Source organism: Antechinus flavipes, chromosome 2 (assembly GCF_016432865.1).
Source record: "Antechinus flavipes isolate AdamAnt ecotype Samford, QLD, Australia chromosome 2, AdamAnt_v2, whole genome shotgun sequence".
NCBI lineage: Eukaryota > Metazoa > Chordata > Mammalia > Dasyuromorphia > Dasyuridae > Antechinus > Antechinus flavipes.
Genome location: NC_067399.1, coordinates 107,972,711 through 107,993,755, shown reverse-complemented (window position 1 = coordinate 107,993,755; position 21,045 = coordinate 107,972,711). Strand labels below are relative to the sequence as shown.

The 21,045-nt window shown below is 34.4% G+C and overlaps 1 long non-coding RNA gene across 2 annotated transcripts in view; it reads right to left on the bottom strand.

Annotated features, from left to right (window-relative positions):
• Positions 1-21,045, bottom strand: part of LOC127548106 (uncharacterized) — a 748,785-nt gene that overhangs the window by 10,462 nt on the left and 717,278 nt on the right. For both annotated transcript variants that reach the window (XR_007950318.1, XR_007950319.1), the window contains one exon: positions 5,714-5,891. This is a non-coding gene — a long non-coding RNA (uncharacterized LOC127548106). The remainder of the gene's footprint in view (positions 1-5,713; positions 5,892-21,045) is intronic.

Genomic DNA, 21,045 nt, shown 5'->3' with positions numbered 1-21,045 from the left:
CAAATTTAAACACCAATATTCCTACATTCTGTTCTAGTTTCCAAACAATTAGCAAATAAATCTTTTTCCCATTTAATGCTCCCAGATGCTTTCTTGGGCCTTTTATTTCACTGGGTATTAAACCATACTATGTAATGAGATGAGAAAGAAGGTTATGGTGGAAAAGGGATGTCATTGGAGGACTAAGACAACTAGAATTTAAATTTATCTATATGAAGAAAATGAAAATTAACCAGATAGAAGTTATCCTTGTGTCAGAAAATGACAAAATAGTCACCATGAGACAATGGAAAACAGAGCACTTATAAGATCAAAGTGACTGAAGTTTAGTCAACATAGCACACTGAATTGTTACCAAACTTCTACAAGTGTGATATCATTCTAAAGCTTGAGAACTTGATATTCATCAGTTAATAATAATTACTTGTCTATTGCAATTTTAGATTATGTGGTTATAGTACTTAGCTTTCTATGAGAAGAAACCTCTCTTTACTTCACTGAAGAAGTGGGTTTTTTCAAGTTTTTTTTTTTTCATTATATTGGCTACTTTCCTGAACTTTTTTTCCCCTTCTGTTTATTACAAGGGATTTTTCTCTGAAAAGGTCTTAGAGATAAAATATAACAGGGAATATAGATCTCTTAAAAATATGGTACCATAAATATATAAATAATAAAGTGATTTTTTAAAATAATAACTGTTAATTTGGTAATTTTTCTTTATTATTCTCATTCTCTAGATGTGTAAACGGAGGCTTAGTTTGAGGTAAGAATCTACTAGTCTTTTTTTTTTTTTTAACCAACTAGTCTTGCTAAGTAGATGTAAGTAAGTAAGTCACGCTACCAAAGAAGTGTAGATCTGATAGGTGGCAATGGCTGAGATTGGTTTGGAATCACGAACTCAGATAGCCTCAGAAACTTATTAGCTGTGTGAACTTAGTATATCACTCAATCCTATTTGTCTCAGTTCCTCATCTGTAAAATGAGTTGGAGAAGTTAATGGCAAATCACTCAGTCCTGTGTCTTTGCCCAAATGTAGTCACCAAGAATTAGATATGTTTTGCTGAAGGGGCTAAGTGATTTGTCAGTGGTTACATAGTTAATGCATGTCAGAGTCAAAGTTTAAACCCATCTCCTGACTACAAGACTACCATATGATATCGCACAGATTTATTAATTATTATCATGGTTTATTATTGTTATTAAACATATCTGGAGTTTCATAAGTATTTATTAAGTAAAAATAATAATCAAATCATTAATTTAGAATTGCAAAGGATCTCTGAGATCATCTAATCTAACCTACTCATTTAATAGACAAAGAAACTGAGGTCTACAGTGGATGAGTGATTTGCATATAGTCACCTGAAAGCTGGGATTTGAGTCTAGGTTTTTACACTCCCAATCTTTCCACCATACCATGCTGCTTCAGTGAATTTCTTGATTTTACCAGATCCAAAGCCTTGACAAAACAGGATAAAGTTAAGGAGTTCATAGGTTAAAAATTTTAGCATGGATACAAGACTGAGCAAGTAAGACAGGTCTCTTGTCCAACTTTTAGTCCTCAATCTTTCCCAGGATAGGCTGAGGGTTTTCCAACTTTATTGTTCTTCAAAGAGAAAAATCACTCCCTATTATCTCTCTTTTGCCACTTTTTTTTTTTTTGATCAAGGTGACTTATAAACAGCTGCAATAAAAATGATGATTTTTTTCCCCCATGATGGTATTCTCAGTAATGTCTCAGGGAAAGCAGAGAGGCCAAAAGATACGTGACATTCACAGATTTTGGCCCTGGAGCCACAGAGACCACACTAGCAATTTCTTCATTTGACCAAAATGAATGGTCATCACAAAAACAAATGTAACTTTGGTATCACTGATTTGGCTGAGACAGCTTAGGGGCTTGAACTTAATAGACTTCCACTGACAGATTAGGATCTTCCAGCGGGCCTGCATCATCCTGTCACAACAGATAGCCAAGTCCAAACCACAGGCATGGGACTGCCCTTGATCCATAACCTTAGAATACAAAATAACTGGCTAAAGAATGTAATAAGACTCCCAAGGAAATACCTTTGAAGACAGTATTCATTTTGCTTGGTGGTCTTTTACTGAAGACAATTAAGCGTTAAGAACTGATTGATGCTTAAATAAAATGCCTAAGAGTAAAAGCACATTTTTATATTCCAAAGGCCCAAGTAAAGCCATGTCTAAGAAGGGATTAACTACTATCAGATGATATTACTACTGGATTAATGGTGTTTCACATTCACTATATTTATATTAAAAAAAAAAGAAGAAGAAGAGGGATCTCTTTTAAGGAGGATATAAGTGATTTCTGTAAAACCTAAAAGCTAAAAGAAAACTCATTTTAAAATAGAAAGATGAGGACTATAGCATTCTCTTTATTTATAAATCATTAATTGAAATATATTTTTTTTCAGTGTTTGGAAAGAGGCCTTAAACTTTAAGTAAATTGTCTTGATGATACTAAAATCTATAGAGATCACAAATCTTGGATGCCACAAAAGAATGTAGGGGGGAAACAAAGAGAGAGGGAGGAGGAGAGAGCGAGGAAGAGACAGACACAGAGACAGAGAGACAATGACAGAAAGACAGAGAGAAAAAGACTGATACAGACAGACAGACACATACACACACACACACACACACACAGAGAGAGAGAGAGAGAGAGAGAGAGAGAGAGAGAGAGAGAGAGAGAGAGAAAGAGAGAGAGAGAAGAGTCTCGTATTGATATTTTATATTCCAGTGGGTATTTTAAACCATTTTTATTTTAGACAATTGTTTTTGTAATAGATATACTAAGGGTGATCATTTTATTTTATTGCTAGTCATTGCTGACTGAAATATTTTGCCAGATGAAAGTAATTACCATAACTATATTACTTTTCTAACCTGTTCTGTCTATTGGATCTGAGATATTCATGGTGTGAAATTTTGTTCTACTCTGGAAAAAAAAGTTATATGGTTTTCTGCTCTGACCTTAATTATGGAAAGCCCATACAACAAGTGTTATGATGTGTGTGTTTTCCCCCCATCTATATTCTTTAGATCTAAAAAAGGTTACAAGAAAACTCTAACCTTGGTGTAGAAATGTAAAGATGAGAAAATTGAATAGTGTAATAGCAGATGTTGGTCTTGAAAACAAGGAAAAACATCTACCTATAGTATAGTCCCAACTAAACATTTAGAGAAATATAATACATTTTTAAAATACTACTAAGAATAAAAACTCATATCATGGAAGGAAAAAAAAAAGAAAAAAGAAGGAAAGAAAGAAAGAAAGAAAGAAAGAAAGAAAGAAAGAGAGAGAGAGAGAGAGAGAGAGAGAGAGAGAGAGAGAGAGAGAGAGAGGGAGGGAGGGAGGGAGGGAGGGGAGAAAAGAGGAGAGGAGAGAAGAGGAGAGGAGAGGAGAGAAGAGAAAAGAAAGAAAGAAAGAAAGAAAGAAAGAAAGAAAGAAAGAAAGAAAGAAAGAAAGAAAGAAAGAAAGAAAGAAAGAAAGGAAGGAAGGAAGAAGGAAGGAAGGAAGGAAGGAAGGAAGAAGGAAGGAAGGAAGGAAGGAAGAAAGAAAGAAAGAAAGAAAGAAAGAAAGAAAGAAAGAAAGAAAGAAAGAAAGAAAGAAAGAAAGAAAGAAAGAAACTAATTGGTTAATAGAGGAAAGACTATTTCCCAGGGTCACACATGGATTATATCAGCCTATTTATAGCCATGTGTGGCTCAGGTCCTTTTCTTTAGAAATCAACCCTCTAGACCCAGGACCATTGCATTTCAGGGTTTTAATTTGGATTCATAGTCCAGCAGAGAATGTGGGTGTGGATTATAACATGCCCGTTAAATTCTTCCTTCACCCACCAAGTTAATCACATGGCAGATCCTGCATGAGCTTCAGGTCCCAAAGTAGGATAGCTAGATGGGATTGCTGCAGTGGCCCTAGAAGCATCAATTATAACAGCAGGGCAAGGGATATGATAGCAGTTTCAGGAATAAGAGGAAGCAAGAGAGGTTTTTTTTTTGTTGTTTGTTTTTGGTTTTTTTTTTTTTTTCCCTTTACTTAGTTTCCTTTATCAAACTACAACTCCTTCAATCCCCCCCTCCCCCAACTCCAACCCCTGGTGGGTGATTTCTTCTCATGAAAGGCATCCAAATCTCTGTAGGGATTTGGTATTGATCACAGGAGAAGGTAGGAAACAACTCATTTCGGCTGTCAAATCCAGAGAAAAGCCATGCTTTCAATGAAACGTGTCACGCATTTTTGTTCCTGACTTGAACTTTTTTCAGTGATCAAAGGCATTGGGCCAGATTCTCACCCATAGTATAAAAATAAAACAATAAAAATAAATAAATAACACAATATTGCCACCAACTTATGTGGCTTGTGACTGTAGCCTAATAATCATACCTGGAATGCTCATGTTTGAAAAAAAACTAAATGGCAATTTTCTCTCTCCTGGAAAGAGAGGAAGAAGACATTGTTGGTTTGGGTCAATTTCCTGAAAATACTTGCTTTCACCCAGTATTGGAATTTTGCCATTGTTGTTGCCAAGAGCTCTAAGACATGTTTTGGCTTCCAGGAAAAAAAAAAAAAAAGGACATTTAATGCTAAGCCAGTCAGAAAGAAGCCACTTTAGATCAGAAGGAAATCTGGATCTAAAGTCACCTGGGGAACACCATCCTGTGTCAAGGTCAGAGAAAGCATGAGGACAAATGCCCAAATACCTCTCAGGATGGAATGGGAAGATTCTGCATTGAATGTGAGATCACTCAACAGCAATGAGATACCATTTCTATTAAGTGACTAGAGATGAATTAATATATTCAGCAAAATGAAGCCGTTATCCCAAAGTCCACATTATTTGAGGGATCCTAAGATTCTGTTTTGCTTTTTTTTTTTAAAAGTGCAAAATAATTATTCTTGTTTGTCCTTCATTCTGGAAGAACACCATTACATTGGGGATCTAATGGCTTTAGACACATACTAGCTGAATGGGCAAGTCATTTCATCCTGCTTGCTTCAGTTTCCTTATCTATAAAATGAGCTGGAGAAGGAAATGGCAAACTACTATAATTCCATTATATTTGCTAAAAAAAAATCCCAAATTGGGTCAACAAAGAGTCAGACATGACTGAATAGTTACTATAACATTGGAAGTAGTACCTGATGCATTTGTTGTCCTATAGTATTATCTATTGTTAATCTTTCCCTATAGGTAAGTACCAAGACTCTGATTTTATAAGAAATCTTCCAGCTTTATCTGGTGATACAGCAGATAAGATGACAGCCCTACAGTCAGGACATGAGTTTAAATCTCATCTGAGATACTTAGTAACTGAGTGACCCTTCCCCCCTCTGAGCTGGAGAAGAAAATGGCAAACCACTCCAGCATCTTTGGCAAGACCACAGCATCTGTGGTCCCCAAGGACACCACAAAACAATGAAACTTTGTCTACATCATCTCACAATAGTTTTTAATCAGAAGGAATTAGGAGACTAATTCAGTTGTATATAAAACAAACCATTCAAATCCAATCAGTATAAGATTCTAGTGAGTCTTCAGTATCCACCTAGTTTGGTAAAGTGCAGTCATGAATGAAACTTACTTGCATGCTTCTATTATATTCTATTTAAAAAGGAAAAACAAAAACAAAGAAGAAAAATCCAGAAGGAAAACTAGTGAGTCTCCAATCCAAATCCCACCTGAGATTGTCCTTTAGGCATTGCAGAGCCGCTGGCCAGGCAGTCCTTTCTCTTTCTCTCAATCGCTTTCTCTCTCTTTTTGAATACCAGAGCACCTATTTTTGTCCAGATTTTCCTTTCCTAGATGAAGAACAGACATCATTTCTTCCCTTTCACTTGAGATAGAAGTTGGTTATTTCTAAGAAAAGGGGAAAAAAAATCAAAACAACATAATACAGTCTTTTAGGGGAAATAAATTAAGATTACAAAGTATAGAATCAAAAAGTATTGCTATAATACACAAAGGATAAATAATAACAAAATTGCTTAGCATATATGTAGCACTTTATAGTTTGTAAAGCATTTTACTCCTTTAATTCCCATTTTCATTATTCTGATTTTAACTTAGGCAGATTTGAAAGAGCCTTGCCCACAGTTATACAGCTAATATCTGAAGCTGCATTTGAACTCAGATTTTTCCTGACTCCAGTTCTAGTATTCTAGCCACTTCAGCAAATAGTATACTACAATAACTCTATGCTGTCCATATATGACTGGCATAGTTTCCTAGTCAAACTAACCTTCAGACCCACTAGGCTATTAGGTTTGATGGACTCTCTTGAGATTACAATACAGCATATGTCCAGGATTAGTATAATAGCAACCAGATTTTAAAATTTAAAAGAGAACAAGGGTCCAAGGGGTGGGAGTATAAACCAATTCTTCCAGAATTTGGAAGTAAAAAGGAGAGAAAGGGAATGATAGCTAGAGGAGGCAGCAAGGTCAAGTAGAAGATTCATTTAATTACAAATTATTTGATTGTTAAGATAATTGGTATATATTTTTCTACATCTTACCTCAATCAACTAAAATATATTATTAGGACCATTTCTGAACTGTCCTCGAAATTATAAAATGCATTAAAAAATCTTCAACAAAATGATAAAAGTTCATCAGCAGCTTTCGGTACTCACTAGATCGTGATTTAGGGATGGAAGGAATGCCCAAGGTCATCTACTCTGGCCCTCTCATTTAGCAATAGAAGAAACTGAGTTATAGAGATATCAAGATGCTTAAGTAGTAAAGGGCAGAGGGAGGATTTGAAATCAGGGCCTCTGATTCCAAATCTAGCATATTCTGCACTGGACCACAAAGTTTCCTCCATGAAAGCCCCAGAGCATCCAATATTCCCAAACAGCCTCCCAACCAAATACTAACTGGGCCCAAATTTCCTTCATTTCCCAGATCAGAGGGAGGCAGAATATCACAGTAGATAAAGGGCTGGGAATAAAATCAGGAAGACTAGGGTTCAAATATTGCCTCACATATCAGAAGATATGGACCTGGAGGTGAGTCATTTACCTCACTCTGTTTTTATCTTTAAAATAAGGATTAAATAGATTGTCTCCAAATTGTCTTCTTTTTCTAATTCTATATTCTGAAGCCACAATATGAACACCATATTGGGCATTTTAAGCCAACCCTAGATTTTTCAGATAGGACAAAAATAAAAGGTTGTTGTGTTTGTTTGTTTTTTTAAATGAATGATTATCTAGCATCTTCCCCTGTATTGAACAATGCTTGGTGTATATACAAGAAAAATAATTGTCGAAGATATTAATCTTCTCTCTCTATCCTTAGAATAACTTACCTATTGGCACTCTGCTGGAGAAATCCTATCAATGTTATTTGTAGGGGGGAAAAGATAAAATAAGATTTTTTTATAAAGAATAATTAGGTAGGATAATATAATAATAAGTGGAATACACAATAAGGATATATACTAAAATATATGCCTTGTGCAATATAGAACTGGTGTTTCAGGAGATTAACAATTATGATCACCAGTCCTCTTCTGTTTCTGTAATACTCCACACAATCTTTTTTAAATTACTTTATTAACCTTTCCTCCTAGCACAGAAGTGCCCGATTATAGATAATATTTCAAAATCATCTGAGGTGTAAGTGTGTTTGATTTGCTCAGTAATTATTTGTCTACTTTATTACATTGGCCAAGCACACAAGCTCCTTGACCAGCTTTATTTCAAGTCCAGTTAAGAATAGGGTCATATCATTTTGTGGATCACTCCCTTTGGGCCCCCACGCACATGAAATTTTCATATCAGAATCGGTATGGTGCATGGTAACATGGTCCATTTTAAACGTGCAGAAATCATCCTGTGCTCTATCATTAAAGGTTTAAGGCCCTGTGCATAATGGGAAGGCTATTATTCATATGTAAGGGAAAGGTGTTTATTCACTGCATGACTGAGACCCAGCCCATTTACATCTGGGCATGCAAATTCCCTCTTCTGAAGTCCAAAGGGATGTCTCACCCACCATACTCAGTCTCTCTGGAGTGCCTACCATAGTGCCTTGCCAATTTGTTCCTAGTGGCTCACCATTCTTGCTATTGAGATGGCAGCTTTAGCCCTTTCTGTCATGTATGCAAATCCCTGCTAAGCAAATGGTGATGGGGAGGAAGAGATCAAAAAGGCCGTCCTTTGTACAAGGGCCTGAAGAAGTGCAGCTAAGCCTGGAAATCACACTGTGCTAGGCAGGGGGAAAGTTTGCCTGTTCTAACTTTACAACTTGGGGGCAAATGAAACTGATATTTACATGTTTTTAAAGATGAAAATGCAATGAGATGAAACCCAGTACACAGTTTATTCCTGAGGGCCACCACCAGGATAAAAGCAGAAAGCCCCAGGACTTTGTTTACTGTCCACAATCAACAAATCCTGCAATCTCCATATGGAGCAGGTTTCCAGGGCTCTGTTAGTAATACTGTAGAGTGCTGGTCAGCTCAGTCACCCATAGAATTACAGTGTAGGGTATGGATGCCAGGATTTGAGACCCAAACCGAGCATAAAAAAACACAAAGTAAAATTCAGTGTCAGCACAAAGTTGACAGCGAATGATTATAACAGCTTCGAAGCTTGAAAAAGAGTGTAAATAACTAGGATCCCCTGCGGGCTCACTCAGCCTGCATACATAACAACTGTGATGGACAGCCGCTATGGTAAAATCGGGGAAAAAAGTCACTGCAAAGATGCAAAAATTCCTCCTGCAACCAGTCTTAACTGTCACCTTTCTGACTAAATCAGCTACTTCATACAGGAGGCAAAGCAGTGTATGTAAGCTGCTCACTTAGAGGACCCATTGCTCCTTTAGCTAGAAAACAGAAATTTTAATTACCATTTCCTCACTGGTTATCAAGGTGCTGCAACCCACTGCTTTCTGAACTTTCCTAAATCACATCTCTCTGTGATTTGGTCCAAGGATTTTCCCGTCCACTATAGCACAGCTACTTGGCTCACAACTTTGGCTCATTTAGAATATCTTAGAGATTTAAAAAAAAAATGGAATATAACAAAGACCAAGCAGGAAAATGAGGCTTTTAAAAATCACATTATTAATATACCAGTACAATGGGAAATTATTTTTCCCTTGTTCCAGCTATACATATATACAGAGCATGCACCCCAAAAATGGCTTTCAAGGCCTAGACAATGACAAAAATATGCAAATCATAGCGGAGAACATCTCAAATGATCAGCTTTGTGATTTAGGAAAAAAAAAAAAACCAACAATTAGAGTTCCTTCTTATAATCTTATAAAGGAGAATATAAAAAATAAGTGAAATGGTAAATGTACACCAAGTACCTCTTTCCTAATTCAATTATGAGATAATTAATCAATTAGCAAATGATCCCTTTTTCTTGTATTATTATTCCTTGTAGAAATTTCATCTCCAAATGAAATAGCAAGCCAGTTGGATTGAAACTTTGCCCTTCAAACACATTGGTCTTATTTATCTGAATTGAGCAGATGCCTTGCATTGCTAGCCTATTGTAACTGGACTGTTTGCTATTAGAACCAGAGTACGATTTAAGCTAAACAGAAGAACATAAATATGACAACCTATAGACATTCATGATGATCAACTGTGTTATATCATAGCCAGACATTACTACTTATCCATATAGGAAAAGAGGGGAAAAAATACACATGACATTGTTAAAAGGAGGGCTACAGTCACTTGAAGGAAAGGTGAAGACTGGAACTTACAAAGCTATTTGCTCTAGAGTTTCAAAATGCTATGTAAATCCACTTAATTGATTCAGCTTTTTTTCCTATCTTTTCTTAGCATGTTCAAACTCTTCCCATTACACTGTCTCTTCTACATTATACCTAAGACATCCTTCAAAAGAGAATGATTTTCCATCCAGAGTTTACCTGATCATCCAATGAAGTGCCACCAAGGAGAATGAGTGAGAAAACTCTAAAATCAGAAACTAATCTGCTTTTCCCCACTTAGATATTGGTCCAAATAAGGAACTTGCATTCCCTGCCATGGTATACCCCTGGTTAATGAAATCATAGAAAAGGTCACATGCTATAATTAAGCTAGGTGCCTAAAAGCACATTGACTATCCCATCAACCAATTTAACTGTCAAAGTCAAATCTGAAATCTTGAATTCAACTCATCAATTATATATTGAGAGCCCTACTGTGTGTCCCTGCTTCTCTCTTTTTAGCCAATGTGTGAATAAACATGAAGATGATCATACCTCATATATTGTCCTCACCAGTCATAATGTCACAATTTCAGTATTATAACTAGATCTAAGGTGATAGATCACCTAAAACATAAATCAGATATTTGGTAATAGGCCTGATTTTCTATAGGATGGAACTATACGAAGTTTTAAATAAAATCATACACACACACACACACACACACACACACACACACACAAACTTCAGATACACAAACAGTAGAAATCTCTAATATATAATTACTTTGGGGAAGGTCCTTAAACAACCATAGATTAGTACCAAATCCAGCCAGAACCATAAGAATCCAATAGCTATCAGGAAACTACTTCCCTAATCCTCTTTTTCTAGAAAATAGATCTAGTATTTTTAATGTAAAAACAGGTGTTTTTTTTTTGTTTGTTTTGTTTTGTTTTTGTTTTTTTACTTAAAAGTAATGTTAAAACTTAGTCAATATGAAAATTAGCTTGCAATCACCAAGCATGAATTTTTTTCTTTCTGTACAGAAAAACAAAGACAAACCTCAACAACGGATGGTCTTTTTATCTTTCTCCCAGAAAATGGCCAAATGCACAGAGATACATGCTACTTGTTAGCTGTGCTGGGTGAAGCTGGATTTGTAGGATCACAGAAATAAAAAGCCGAACAGTGGATATTGGGAACGTTATTTCTTAGCAGAATTAGCATAACCCTGCACATCAGAATATTAAAATTTAACAAGGATTTCAAAATGTCCTTGTATCATCGGCACAGTCATGTCACCATTTTTTTTTTTATTGGTCCAGCAGACTAGGTGTAATTGTATCAATATTTTAGTGTTTGATGCATATGGCCTTTGATACATTGCTTGCATAAATGAAAGCACCAATATTCAATTGCCAATGAAATAATCTCATACTCTAGATCTTTATTATATCATGCATTATTTAATTACAATAATCAGAACCCTTTCCAAGGTAAAACAAGATTAAAAAGGGTTTGTTTTATTGGATCTATATATTTGATTTAAACTTTACATGTTAGCTTTACATTAAGAATTTATAAAGCATCAATTCAAATGGTGATATTACAAGAGTTTATTCCTTTTGTAATTAGTGCAGTACTCTTAAAGTACTCTGGCTACGAGAGATAATATTTCAGTATTTTAATGAGCTTTTTAAGTATAATTGATGTAACAATCATCGAATTACACATTTCTACCTGAAGAATAATGAAGGAAACATTTTAATGAGAAATTTAATCATTATTAGCAAATGATCTACCAAACTGCCATTTGCTGACATTTAAAAGCTTAATAGCAGAAAACGGTTATTTTCCAATGTCTGTGTCAACACCAGTAGTGATTACTTCTAAGTAACTCTGATTTTCCGGGTTAACTTTCAGCCTTGCAGTGATTCATTGTAAATTTGAGAAAAACTTTCTTTAACCCATAGTTGTCAGCTCTTTCCAGAAACTATGGGGCTTGACACGTAGAGTGCTAATTTAAATAAATTAGCCCCTTTTCCAGCCTTCAGCAGTTTTCAGAATAAAAGGGCCCTTTCCTGTGAGTATTCATGCTTGCATCAGCTTGATTCTGATGAATGCCCTGCAAGCTCCCTGATAGCACCTCACACAGAGACATCTTAGAATGATGTCAACAAGGACTTCTGAAGTTCCTGTAGTTAAAGGGCTTTGGCATCCATCTTTGGACCAATGACTCATAGTTACCTAAGTGTGAAGCTTGTCAACTTCTAGAGTTGTTTCACTTTGGGATTTGAAGAATTCTCCATGTTTATGGGGAAAAGCAGGAGGGGGAGTGGGGTAAAGAATAAGGAATCTTCACCATCCTCTTAAAGATGGTACAAACATTCAAAATAACTACTAGTTAAAACTATGTAAGCAGGATTTGTCCAACCATTTCTAGAAGAGAAAATGAACAAAGAAGCTAAGCATTACATATGAACTAGGAAGAAACATGGAGGAATTTGAATCAGTATATAAAGTTAGAAAAGCAGGAGGAGATAGGAAATTTAAAACAATCACAGAATAAGGACAAGAGTTTAAATATTACTTTAAAAATGCATATTGGGTGTATAACTCTCAACAAGTCATATAACTTCTCAATATTCCCGTAAATCTTTTGAAAATTATAAAGAACAACAGGTGCTGATTTTCTTTCTTTAAGAAAACATGTATATACTACATATATACATAAGTGTGTATATGTATATAATTACATATATACATACACTTATGTATGTATATAATTATGCACACTGTATATACAGATATCTATATATTTATATATTGATGTCTATATACATCTACTTCTACACAGATTTTTTCGTTGTTCTTGTTTACTTTTTCAGTCATATCTGATTCTTTATCAACCTCTGGGTTTTCTTGGGAAAAATACTAGAGTGGTTTCAGTTTCCTTCTTCAGTTCATTTTATAGATAAGTAAACTAAGGCACATAGGGTTAAGTGACTTGCACAGGGTCATACAGCTACTTTTGAACTCAGGAAGATGAGTCTTCCTAACTCCAAGCCTGGCATTGTGTCCCCCATACCACCTAGCTGCTCATATATGTATTTATTATACATTAAACATACACATTTATCCATTCATGTATGCATATATCCAGATAATATAAATATGTATATATGTACATATATATATATTAGATGAAATACTTTTCTAAGGGGGAAATGTGATGTGATGATGTAGGTTTTTACCAAGATTGTATTATCATAGGTAACATCCTTAAAGTGAAAGGTGAAGTCAAAAAGCCACTGATTCAGTCATTTTGCTTTTTTTTTTTTTTTTTTTTTTTTTTTAAGAATTAACAATGGGTGACCAACATCTTAGCCAAAAGTTTGGATCATTTATATTGAATTATCAGTTACAAGTGATGCAGAATTTACTTCCTATGCTGAATAAGGAGTATCACTATAAATTGTGTTGTATATCTCTTATTCAATATAACAGTACTGTATCCATTAGAACTTTCCTAAAGGGAAGATATATAAATTGATGCAAAGTGAAATACCAATGACTATGACAGTGTAAATGGAAATAAATAATAACAGCAATAACAGAACTGAACATCATGGAATTATAATGACTATGCTTAATCCCAAAGAAGAGATAGGAAAAATGAATCCCCCCTTCTTTGCAGAGATGGGGGACTAAATCTTTATATGTTGCACATACTGTTACATTCAGTTAAAATATTGATTAATTTTCCTAAAGTACTTTATTTTGTTGTTATTATTATTGTTGTTGTTTTGAGACTGGAGCTCCTTATTTTTCCCAGACTAGAAGAACAATGACCATTAATTTGTCAAAACACACTACTATCAAAGTATTGAAGGTTTGATCTGCTTTGTGTCTACCCTGTACTGGTTCATCCTCCCTATACAGACTATCCTCCCCTCGGGGGCTCATAATATTAGTATTGGAATTGGTGTGAACATCCAAGTGGCTGCAGTTCAGAACTCCTATTTAGCATGTGCATCAGCTTTAATATCCCCAGTATCAGGGATTATAGGCCTTGGCCCACCAATCTAGCCACTGTGTTTGTTTTTATTCTTTACCCCTCTCCTATTTTTTATTCTTTAACAGGAGATGGATCTCTGAGAAAGGGAGAAAGGAAGGAGATATAGATGTGTTAAAATCTCTATATATACCTACATAGATATCTATATATGAATATGATATAAAAACAAAATATAGTAATAAAACATCAAAAAAGAAAGTCTTTATAGATCATATCTCATTTAAGACATAATTATAAAGGTCCATAGCATTCTTGGAGATTTGTGAATGGCTATTTCCATCTTTGTATCTCAAGCCCCTAACAATGGTGCATGGATCTACTTGACATTTTAAGTATTGTTTGATTAATACCAGTAGTTGGCACTAGTTGGCTAACTAGATGACTAACTGATTGTCTAATTAATACTAGTATATCAGATTACCTATGTATAAGAGAACTCAAAATAAGAGGAAGATTGAGTGAATGATTAGTTGAGAGAGAGAAAGAAGACTAGGCAGAGTACTTAAAGAACCATGGAGACTTTTACTCATCATATTTTTTAAAAGAAAATGTTGGGGGGCAGTAAGATTGAATAGTGGATAGAGTAGTGGTCCTGGAATCAGGAGGACCTGAGTTCAAATCTGACCTCAGAAACTTATTTAAAAAGAAAAAGATGAAAGCTAGAAAAGATATTAAAGCAAGTAATAGGATAAAGAGAATTCTGGAAAGTCAACAAATATTTCCTAAATGTGGCAGAAATTATGTTGCCTCAAGGCAGATACATTCTAATGAAAGAAAGAAACAAACGTAAAAAGAAGTTGAAGAGGGAGTGGGACATGGTGAAAAAGGAAGAAAAGACAGCTAGTAGTAGTTAGAGAAAAAATGAAGGAATGGGTATGGACATCCTGGATATTTCCTTTAAAAATGAAGATTCTGGAAGGAATAAAAAAATTCTTAGTTATAAATATTTAATAATTTTTCTTCACCCTATGACCTCTGTTATTGGCATACTAAAGACTCTAATTCCTTAAGTCAGAAAAAATGCAAACTTTTTGTTCTCAGTATATTATATGAATTCATTTAAAGGGTAGGGGCACAAAAATAAAAGCCATTAAGGTTAAGGGGATCTAAGTCAATTTTGTCTACTAAGGTGGTCAATGGATAGTTGCCCCAGGGCAAAAATGGTCAAAATCACCAGCAAGGGAAACCTTGCTATTAAAAAGAAGAAAATTCTCATCAGATTTTTTTAAAAGTCTAATAAGGTATGTGGAATTTTGCATTTCTATCATTCAAATTAAATTTCTTGGTGTGGGAGCACTGTGAATTTTGAGAAAACACAGTATAAAATTCTGAATAAATTTTATTTCAAATAAAAATTTATTTCATCCCAAAAAATATTATCCCTATACATAGCTTGAAAAGAAGCATTAACATCTTCTGAGCTGCAAATAACTTATCTATGAAGAATACATATGTATATATCTATATATGCTATATATTTTTATATATTCTATAAATTTTTACTTTACCTGTCTTTGGTCATACTATTTCCCTCATTTAAAAAGCCCTTCTCCTTCTCCTCATTTAGTTTTCCCTACTGCATCAATCCTGAATGATTGTTTTCCAATCAAATCCTGGAAAAAAGGAAAGAAATGAAGAAGGGAAGAAAGAAGGAAGGAAGGAAAGAAGATGATAGAGAGGGAGGCAGGGAAAAAGGTAGAGTAAGCAGTCACAAAGTTCCAAGAATTAAGTATAGAAATAGAAAAGCAAAGATAGTTTCTGAAGTAGTTTACTCTCCATTGGAGGAATGGTATACTTCATGCACAAGTTACATATTTAGGAATAGTGATATATGTGTGTGTGTGTATGTATGTCAGATTAATGGTGATGGCCATACTGATTTGATAATGGTTTAGGAGTTAGAAAGAACATATGTATGTATAGGGATGGGTTGGAATGGATGGACCACAGAAATAATTGAGGTACAATTGGATACAGCAAACCATATGAATCCTTTGTCAATCAGAATAGCTCAAGGAGCCTGAGATGAGGATTCCAGGCTAAAAGGGTTGAGTCCCCCAGGCATGGCATCTGGACATGGAAGCCAGGTTAGCTATGTTAGGTATAAAGAGAAGTATGGCTATAGCTGGTTATATATTGTATTCAACAAGCTATTCACCAAGATGGGCAGCATGATCACTTAAAACTTACAGACTACTAGACCCAGAAAAAAATTTTAAATTAGGGATTTAGAGAAGATGATTTCTTTAGAGATAAGGAAAATAAATCACAGAGAAGTGAAATAACTAAATAATAGCTCACATTATATTAATACTTTGTGGTTTATTTTCCTTATTATAAAGGACCTAAATTCAAACCCCAGCCCTGCTTTTTTGCTATCAATAAGTCATTTAGTGACTTAAGTCAACTAGTCTCTTTGGAGTTTATATTCCTGCAAAAGGAGGACCAGATGACCTCTAAAGTCCTTTCCAGTCAAACAGCCACACAAATAATATCTGGTGGTGTTATATTTTCATATGCATGTGTCTTCTTTCTTCAACTAGGTTATGAAGTCCTAGAGGCAAGGGACTATCTTTCTGCACAGTTAGCATTTGCAGAGAGCAAATATTCAGTACCTATAGATGCTGAATGATTGATAGCCATCAGACTCTCCTATCATCAATGGGCCCTTGAAGGGAACAACTCAAGCCTCAGCATTAATGAGCTCCCTGTAGAATGTCAGCACCCCCAAAATAATTCTCTATAGCCTGCTCTGTGATGGGAAGCATCCCGTTCAATGAGAGAAATATGATCTAGAGGGGAATTACAGGGCAGGGAGCTACAGTTTTTCATAATTGATGTTGGTGGTGACAATATGCTGGTCCTGGAAGCTGCCATGCTGCAACTGAGTCAGCTGTCTAAGGTACAGGATGCACACTTGGCAATGCTAAGAGAGAGAGGCAGAAAGAAGATGTTATGAAGAAAGCACTTATTCACAAAACAAGGCTCAACTCTATCCCAAATACACTCTCAGAGATTGAGGATAAAGTGCCCATTTTTGAAGAAACTAAGTTCCCATTCGCACCCTCTCTCAGGAAACATCAATTTCTTCCAACTTCTTCAATAGCAATATATGTTGTTGCTTAACCAAAGCAAATATGTGAAAGTGAGAGACTAACAAACAGGCTTTGTTCCAATAATGTTTTTAATTAGAAGTTGCTCTAGTAAAAACTATACACACACATGCATTATATATATATATATATATATATATATATATATATATATATATATATACACACACACACACACACATATATATACATACACATATATGTATGCATATATGTATGTGTATAGATAGTATATGAATATATGTATTATACATATATAATATTTATATTTTATATGTGTGCTATATATTATATGGGTGTATATATATATATATATGTGTGTGTGTGTGTATATATATATATATATATATATATATATATATATATATATATATATTTTTTTTTTTTGATCATGAAGATTTGGGGGTAATTGTGAACTCCTGAATTCTTTTCCCCCTTGGAAATAGCAACCCTGATTGCTTTACCCAGTTCAACCTTTTGGTTATGTATTAGGAGAAATCTACACTAACATTTTCTGCTGATGCCTCATTGTGACTTGAAAATGTCCCTGACTTTTCAAATTTGGAAGGGCTGACTAAACTAGAAGCCTTAGAAATAGGCACTCTGTCTTTGAACAGGCAACCTAATTGAGCTCAAAGGCATTCATTATCAGATGTTTGGTCCCTGGGTAACATTTTTTTTTAGACTTTATGTCTATGGATTTTATGAAGTGTCCTTGGAGAGAATGTGTTCCCATCTATGAAATTATGGATTTGTTGAAGTACTGAAGATTTGAGAAACTAGAACATGCCAGCTTGGTTAAAAGTCATCCTTTATATTTCTCTTGCTCATCTTCTTCTATGCTGACCTCACTGGTCTACTCCTACCTAAAATTCATTTGCAGTTTCTGTATCTACTTTTACATTTATATGCTATCATCAAATATAATGTAAGCTCCTTGGGAATATGGATAGTTTCATCCACTGATTCTGCATGCCCAGAGTCTAGTGTAGTATAGGTGTTTAATAAAAACTTGTTGCTTGATTAACCTTTTCTCATGTTGTGAAAATAGCATGCAGAATGTGAGATACAGAGGAATATTTCTTCTGAACATTGTCTTTTAGTTCTGAAGCCAAAATGCAGATTTTGAGTTCAAAGAACATTTTTTCTTACTTTTCTTTCTCAAGCCCGATTCACATATCATTGTTAATGGATAATACCTTTTCTAAATAATATGGGACAAAAGAGTGATCTTCAAATATCTGAAGGGCTGTACTATAAAAGAGGGATCTGACTCTTACTGTTTGTTCCAGAAGAGTAAACCAAAGACAATAAATAGAACCTGTCCAATAAGATGCATCTAATTATCTTACAAATTCCAGGACAACAAATTCATCATCAATTCATAAATTATAAAGACTATATATAAGGAAACCAAACAATTGGCAAAGATTATCACTAAATCCATTATACTCCCCACATTATATTATTATTCAATTATTCAACTTCCCCTAAAAAGTAGCTTTAGAAAAAGATACAGAAAGTACATTGATCAAATTTAGAGATGACACAAATTTTGGGGAAAATTATCACAAAAATAATCACTACAAATAAGTTTCAAGTAATAGTGAACTAGTGAATCCTAAATTGCTGAGACCCTAATGATGGTTGTTTATCAAAAACTCTTGATATTCTGGATAGTAGAAGTGTTATGAAGAAAATGGCAATCTGGAATATTGGATCACATTTATCTAGAAATTTAACACAGCTAATGTAAAGTCTTGCACATGAATCCAAATAATCAATTTCACAAATATTATATGGGGGGATATGAGGAGATAGCAATTTGCCTGAAAAAAAGATTTGAGGGTTTTAGTGGATTAAAAATTCAACATGACTGAACAATGTGACATGGTAGACAAGAAATTGAATCTAATCTCAGCCTACATTAAGAGAAATATTGTATCTATGGCTAGGGATGTGATATTCCTGCTACACTCTATTCATACAATAGCTGCAGAAGAAAGTTACTTTGACTTTTGAATAAAAATAGACCTAGAGAAGAAAAATTATCTTAAAGTGTTCCAGGGGTCCTCAAACTACGGCCCGCGGGCCAGATGTGGCAGCTGAGGATGTTTATCCTCCTCACCCAGGGCTATGAAGTTTCTTTACTTAAAGTCCCACAAAACAAAGTTTTTATTTTTACTATAGTAAATTTTTTAAAATTATATTACTATATTATTATAGTAAAAAATTTTACTATAGTCTGAGGGACAGTGAACTGGCCCCCTATTTAAAAAGTTTGAGGACCCCCAAATATAGACTCTTATTCAGAAAAAGGGAATTGTCTGATTCTGCAAGGTCCAAATGGTGGAAATAAAGATGTTTTGAGGTTCATTCTAGTTCAAGTTTTCTAACAATAGGAATTATACAGTAAAGTTCTAAGCTAAATTATTGCCAAATATCTAAAAAGTTTTCAGGAATTCAACATTCCCTATTCACTATCTACTCACTCAATCCAGTAAAATCACAATCCTGAAATAGTTCTTTCAAAGATTACCAATGATCTATAATAGATCCTTGATCAAATTCAATGGCACTTTTAAAGTTCCTCATCCTTTTCTAGATTTTGCTGAATTATACAATGGTGTTGAAGACTCCCTGTATTTGGCTTTTTTTCTATAACTGTGGTTTTTGTGATACCACACAGGATTCACTCTCCTGTTTTTCCTATTTTCTATCCTTTTCCCTCTCTTTTCCCCTCTGCTTCTTACTCCTAGTGCCATCAGGTAGATATTTTTAAATTTTCTTTTCTTATCATGCTTCTTGTCTCTCTACACTCATCAGTGAATTAGAATGAAGCAAATCTTTAATTGAATTAATTTCAACCTCTTGCCTTCTGTAGACTGTGATGAGATTAAGTGGTAAAAAATAGGAGCTACTATGTACACATTGGGAAGCCTACATACTAACAAATTGTACATGGTATGCCCAGTGTGGCAATTATTTGATTCTTAGGTCAAGAATAAGTGTTAACAAAAGATTGGAGATGTAAACTGAAAGAAAAAGGCACCAAAAATTATAAGAAGCTTTCAAGTATGTATAAGCTGGTGCATACCATTACAATGAAAAAATAGGGAAGAAAAATTAAAATTAAAAGAATTAAAGATAAATTCTGATTTGGCTATTAAGGATTTCAGATGTAAACAGGACATACAGCAGGTTGTTGGAAAGAATCCTAAATTTGATATATGGTTATTCTTAATTGTTGTGACTTTATAAGCCGTGGCAACATGGGAAGTAAAAGAAATTGAGGAGTTTAAAAATGACTTAAGAACTGGAAGAATTCTGGTGGTTTTAATAAAAACAGGGAATCCAAAAGGAAGAGGAAAGTTGTTTTTTTTTTTTTTTTTTGTTTGTTTTTTTTTGTTTTGTTTTTTTTGGAGGAAACATCTGAAATTCTATTTTGGACATTTTGAATTTGATAATGTTATAATTAAAATAAAGATTCTGAGACTGACAAGTAAACTGATCAGGTTCATTCAACAGCAGTGGGTTTAGAGATCTATAGCTTACTCTTAGAAGCAGGATTCCAACAAGATGTTTACATTTGTACAGGCAGGTTAGCTATACATCCCAAGTAGGGGTGAGAGGGCAATGAGAGAAAGAAAGGTTTAAATTGGTTATTAGAATATTTTGGGATTACAGTGTTTGCAAAACAGTTACAAAGTACTCTGGATATGTGTTTATCCTTCCTTGCTTGAGTAAATTGGAGGGCAATTTCCAACATGGAACAATTTATGCTAAGTTTGACTCTATAAGAAGATGGCATGAAATCCAGTGAGCAGTGAAAATTCGGGTCAGAAAAGATGTTGTTGGGGATTGAAACTAAAGATTTTAAAGTCATTAAATTAAAGTAAATTCAACAGGCATTTCAATACTTTCTGTCTTCTAACCATAAAAAAATGATATTTTCAATGATAATGCCTATTTATATAGTATTTGTTGTTGCAATTCCCAAGTATTTTCCCAAGTAGTGGAAACTACTTTTGTTTTTACACTTCATCTTTGAGTTTTATTGTCAAAGGTAACTCCTAATGCACTGTTGCAACTATCAAAGCAAGTCTATTCCTGCTCTTTAAAATACAGTCATGGAGAGTTG